Genomic DNA, 6663 nt, shown 5'->3' on the forward strand with positions numbered 1-6663 from the left:
GAATCAGGTTAAGGATTAGGTTTAGGATTAGGTTTAGAATCAGGTTTAGGATCAGGTTAGAATCAGGTTTAGGATTAGGTTTAGAATCAGGTTTACAATCAGGTTTAGGATTAGGTTTAGAATCAGGTTTAGAATCAAGTTTATGATCAGGTTTAGAATCAGGTTTATAATTGGGTTTAGGATTAGGTTTAGAATCAGGTTTCTGGTTTAGGATCAGGTTTAGAATCAGGTTAAGAATTAGTGTTTAGAATCAGGTTTAGAATCAGGTTTAGAATCTGGTTTAGGATCAGGTTTGTGATCAGCTGTTTGGGATTAGGTTTATAATTAGGTTAAAAATCAGGTTCAGAATCAGGTTAAGGATCAGGTTTAGAATCAGGTTTAGAATCAGGTTTAGAATCAGGTTTAGAATCAGGTTAGGATCAGGTTCAGAATCAGGTTAAGGATCAGGTTTAGAATCAGGTTAAGGATCAGGTTTAGAATCAGGTTAAGGATCAGGTTTAGGATCAGGTTCAGAATCAGGTTAAGGATCAGGTTTAGAATCAGGTTAAGGATCAGGTTTAGAATCAGGTTTGGAATCAGTTTAGAATCAGGTTTAGAATCAGGTTTAGAATCAGGTTTAGAATTAGGTTTAGGATAAAGTTTAGGATTAGGTTGGGGATTCGGTTTAGAATTAAGTTTGGAATCAGGGTTTAGAATCAGGTTTAGGATCAAGTTTAAAATCAGGTTTAGAATCAGATTTGAGATTATTGCACGACAAATCATAACCTTGAGAGTAAAGTGTTATACTGTATATATATATCAAGGTTCTATAGTAAGGTTGGTTACTCTCAATGCGCTCCAATTTACGGAAAATGTCGTCTCCTAAGATAGATAAAAACCTAAAATGACATCACTGATTAAAGAGGCGAGAGTGACATCATATTAGGTTTTTATTTATTTAGCTGAGGAGACGACATTTCCCTTACATTGGATCGCATCGAGAGTAACCAACTTTAATATACAACCTTGATATAAACTATATATACTGTATAGTACATATAGACTCTAATATACAACCTTGATATAAACTATATACTGTATAGTACATATAGACTCTAATTTGATATAAACTATATACTGTATAGTACATATAGACTCTAATTTGATATAAACTATGTACTGTATAGTACATATAGACTCTAATTTGATATAAACNATATTTTTTACACTTTTTATATTTTTCATACTTCTCATAGTTTTAATACTTTTAATACGTTTAATTCTTTTGATATTTTTCATATTTTCATATTTTTCACACTTTTTATATTTTTCATACTTTTCATACTTTTAATACTTTTCATACGTTTAATTTTTTTGATATTTTTCATATTTTCATATTTTTCTCACTTTTTATATTTTTCATACTTTTCATAGTTTTAATACTTTTAATACGTTTAATTCTTTTGATATTTTTCATATTTTCATATTTTTCACACTTTTCATACGTTTAATTCTTTTGATATTTTTCATATTTTCATATTTTTCACACTTTTTATATTTTTCATACTTTTCATAGTTTTAATACTTTTAATACGTTTAATTCTTTTGATATTTTTCATATTTTCATATTTTTCACACTTTTTATATTTTTCATACTTCTCATAGTTTTAATACTTTTAATACGTTTAATTCTTTTGATATTTTTCATATTTTCATATTTTTACACTTTTTATATTTTTCATAGTTTTCATAGTTTTAATACTTTTAATACTGTTTATACTTTTTATACACTAGACTAGTTTTTTAAGAGGGTTGGGCAATGCAAGATATGCAAGATATGGTCCAATTTCTTATTATTAACGATCGTAATAATTGCATCCAAATAATGTAAACAAGGAATTTATGCATGTGTGGTAGGAAAATCATGGTAACTAATTACTTAGATTCATTTTAGTTTAATACAGGGTTAAACAGACTTCCGAGACGACTGTACGGAATCAATACTGTCCGATTTATTTTATTCATAATTCCCTAAAACTGTAACACTTTATTTCTTTGTCAAATTATAAACAAAAAGCCTAGATAAAAAAGCCATTACCTATACTAACTTCAAGGCAGAAGACTTTATTTTACATTAGGTCGACTTTATAGCCCCATTCTTTGTGGGTAACATCTCTTTGTAAACATGGATATGGGGATTCCTGGTTAATTCATACGATTTAATCCGGTTCTATAGTAATTGTTTTATTAATAACAACAATTTTAGTTTTGAACTCTGAAAGTCGCCATTTTAAATTATTCTCCAATTATCGCGGAATTCTCTGTTTAAATTTGTGCATTTTCAAAAATAATAAATGTTTTTTTTTCTGGGGTCATGTTGGTTGCCTCGGTTCAGCTGTTCTTACGTATATTGGATGTACATTGTGTGTTTTCAGCATCTTTTATCTGAGTTGGGTTGAACCATACTAACTTACCAGAGGTTTATGTACAGAGCATATTTGATATACAGAGCATAGAAGCTTAAAGGAGATGAAAGTAGTACAGCATGCCGTTAAATACTTTTAGCCTTTTTAATATGTTTTCTGAAAGAATGAAGGATGACGGGTGAAGGATGAAGGATGAAGGATGAAGGATGAAGGATGAAGGATGAAGGATGAAGGATGAAGGATATAGGATGAAGGATAAAGGATAAAGGATAAAGGATAAAGGATGAAGGATGAAGAATGAAGGATGAAAGATGAAGAATGAAGGATGAAGGATGAAGGATTAATAATGAAGGATGAATAATGAAGGATGAAGGATGAAAAACAAAAATTTAGAATTAAAAATGAATGAAGAATGAAGGGTTAATGATTAAGAATGAAGGATGAAGGATGAACGATGAAGGATGAAGGATGATGAATGAAGAATGAATGATGAAAAATGAAGGATGAATGATGAAGGATGAAGGATGAAGAATGAAGGATGAAAAATGAATGAAGAATGAAGGGTTATTGATTAAGAATGAAGGATGAAGGATGAAGGATGAAGGATGAAGGATGAAGAATGAAGGATGAAGGATGAAGTATAAGGATGATGGATTAAAATACTGGAAAAAATATTTTTAAAACAATATAAAATGATACAAAAAAAACGATACTGGCGTTACTGAATAAAGGTTACAGGATACTGGATACAGGATACTTAAATCAGGATACAGAACAAATGATACAGGATGCAGGACACAGGACACAGGCTAAAGGATACGGCGGAATACAGAATACAGGATGCTGGAATCAGGATACAGGATACAGGATACTGGATACTATTACGGATGGATACAGGATGAAGGATAAAGGATACAGGATACAGGATACAGGATACAGGATAATGGATACTTTATCTATGGTACAGGATATAGGATACAGGATAATTGATACTGTATCTGTGATACAGGATACAGGATACAGGATACTGGATACTTTAAAGGATGGATGTAAACTAAAGAAACCAACAAGTAAGGTTTAGGATGAGCGGAGGCTGTGGAAGGATTTGAGCCGCTCAACAGATGAGTTTTCTCGGAGAACCCAAACTTTTAAAACTTTCTCGGAAGAATTCCTTGGCATACTCTTCTCTTTACTCCAACCTATCCCGCTTATACTACTTATATTTAAACCTAGAGTCGAGCGTAACTCATACAATTTCTTCTCCTCTAATCATCCGTATAAGAAACAGCCCATCAAATATTCATACTTTTAACCCAATGTATGACAAATTTTCCCGTTTTATCGTATCTTTTGCCTTTGCAACATGATAAAATTTTCGAGTCCCATATATCTTTGTAACCTAATGCTGTAAACCTTCGATATTTCAAGCCTAAGTTATTATTACAGAATCGATAGTTAGAAATATCAAAGGTCCAAGACACTGGATTGCCAATTAGAAAATCCGAGTTTTGGTGAAGAACTAATTTCTTGATGTAATTAAAACCAGAATATAATCATATAACATATTAGTGACCATAAACCTATCGCCTAAACCCCACCCTCACTTAATGTCGTCTTAACAGCCCAAATCCAAACCAAACAATTTCACCGACTCTACCTCTCTACCCCCCGACAAAGGAAAATCGAAACAGTGAAACGTTTTACTAAGTGAAAGATCAAATCAATAAATAACTTTGCAATCAATAGTAAATTCCACTTAAAAACAAGGTTTATAAATGTTTTAAACTATCCTATCAAACCCTCCAATCCCTAATCACTCATTTCACCACAACACAAAAAACTACTAAGATATATTATTAAAGATTCAATTATATCTAAACATTGTCATTCATATGTATACTATACCTGCATTCTATTGCAGGTTCGAAATGTATCCATTTACTTGATTATTTGCGACTGTTGTGTCCGAGTTAAGGAGCCCAATCAACAAATCAACAAGATCGCCGATCAATTAATCAATTGGCAAATTAATCAACAAGACTATTAGTCTACCATTTACCATTGTTTTACGCATATATATTATTTATTAAGAAATTAAAAGATAAAAAAAATATGGATAAGGTATCTATATAACAAAACAAGACATTCGTATATATCATTAGAGCGCTGCACCGAATGGGCTGACATTTTTTTGTGGTCACACATGCATGGGTAGACTGGGGAGGACAAAGGCTAAAAAAATTTGACTTTTTTTCAAAATATTTTTTTATATAAATATGTATATTTTTCAGCTAGTATTTAATATAATGCAAAATGTTGGACGAGTATTTAAAAAGGATAAAACGCGTCGTCATTGAAGGACATTTTCATTTTTTTTAAATTTAACTTTTATTTTGATTAAAATTCAGAGGAAATGTCTCATCCTTAAATTGTTTGATACAATGGGGAATATACTCTCAGATGGAAACTTTTGCATTGATAATCTCAGAAGAACGAATTAATCCGTTTCTTTAGTCGTCCGACAGATACATTGTTCAAACAGAATACACAAATTACGCCCGACGTAATATTTACGATTGTTATAAAGAAGTTAAATGTCAGAATTCAACATGTTTCAACAGTATATTTATTCAACACATTAAAGAGCTAGTCCTTTCATCGCCACCAATTGTATTTATAGATAATCAACCTGCACTTCTAGTGGGTGAGGGGGATGATTATCTCAACCCCCCCCCCCCAGGGCATCCCCGTCTGATAACTTTGAGTCCAATCCAATCTTATGTAATTTTATCATTTTGATGTGCCAAGCTTTAATTTATATTCATGCATATTTACATAAACCTATTCATGCATATCAGGGATATAATAGGGTTCATCCTATTCATGCATATCAAGGATATAATAGGGTTCATCCTATTCATGCATATCAGGGATATTATAGGGTTCAGCCTATTCATGCATATCAGGGATATAATAGGGTTCATCCTATTCATGCATATCAGAGATATAATAGGGTTCGGCCTATTCATGCATATCAGGGATATAATAGAGTTCAGACTATTCATGTATATCAGGGATATAATAGGGTTCAGCCTATTCATGCATATCAGGGATATAATAGGGTTCATCCTATTCATGCATATCAGAGATATAATAGGGTTCGGCCTATTCATGCATATCAGGGATATAATAGAGTTCAGACTATTCATGTATATCAGGGATATAATAGGGTTCAGCCTATTCATGCATATCAGGTATATAATAGGGTTCATGGCCTATTCATGCATATCAGGGATATAATAGGGTTCAGCCTATTCATGCATATCAGGGATATACTAGGGTTCAGACTGTTTCGGGATTTAGGTCGCGTCAAACTTAAAAGTTGGGGGAGCTAAGATTAACAGTCTATTTTGAATAATTGATAACTGATTAGTTACCACAATCTTTTATTTTCCTTTCCATATTTAGAATTGAGTCTTTACCACAAACTCAAATGTTAAAATCCATATATCTTTGCATCCTAATCTCGGAGTCTTCAGATATTTCAAACTTTTCTATTAGATCAAATAATCTAAGTTTAAAATTTTACAGGTTTACACCATCAGGTTTTAAACATATAGGTATTAGAAACGTTGCTGCAAAGACTCAAATCCTTTGTAACGAAATTGTGTAAACATTTAACACTTTTATCAGTTTAATCTTACTGAATTCATTGAATGAAATATCAACCGATATAGGCTTGAAAAATATAGGGATTACCCATTTAGAGTTTTAGAAGTTATTAGTTTCTTTTGATCAGATGGCGTTTGAAAACAAACAAAAAACGAAAACACCTCCATTAAAAACAAAAATTTAGAAGTCAACGAAAAGAAAGGTTATATACGAACACGATTTTTAGAAAGTAGATTGCATGGTTTTCAAATCTACATGTATCTTATAAATTCCTTTCTCTTTCCGATTTGTTATCTACAAGTTATTGTTTTCTCCGGGCAATTAATTTATTTGAAGAAATATATGTTTTACCAATATTAGAGGGAAAACTAGTCTGCAACTAGAACTATCTGAAGAAAGTAAAAGAACCTGTCTAATCATTCGTTGGGATGTTTAGAAAGATGAAAATTTCCCTGTATGATAATTGAAGGACTGCAGTATGGTTTTGGTGAATTATATTGGCGTACTAAGCCTAGGGGTGTCAGAAATGATTTTTTTTGCATATTTTTAAAAACATCTATAAAACTTTTTAAGTTTAATTTTTGAT

At 31.5% G+C, this 6663-nt stretch overlaps 1 protein-coding gene across 2 annotated transcripts in view; it reads right to left on the minus strand.

Moving 5' to 3' along the window:
- The window catches only part of LOC111711688 (lachesin), a 28608-nt gene extending 26027 nt beyond the window's left edge, over positions 1–2581 (minus strand). Inside the window, exon 1 of one of the 2 annotated variants that reach the window (XM_023486086.1) lies at positions 2454–2581. The gene's annotated coding sequence lies outside the window, so the exon portion shown is untranslated. The remainder of the gene's footprint in view (positions 1–2453) is intronic. The other variant, XM_023486088.1, reaches the window with a different exon arrangement.
- Positions 2582–6663: the final 4082 nt, after the last annotated feature.

The sequence above is a fragment of the Eurytemora carolleeae genome, unplaced genomic scaffold (assembly GCF_000591075.1).
Source record: "Eurytemora carolleeae unplaced genomic scaffold, Eaff_2.0 scaffold1192, whole genome shotgun sequence".
Classification (NCBI taxonomy): domain Eukaryota; kingdom Metazoa; phylum Arthropoda; class Copepoda; order Calanoida; family Temoridae; genus Eurytemora; species Eurytemora carolleeae.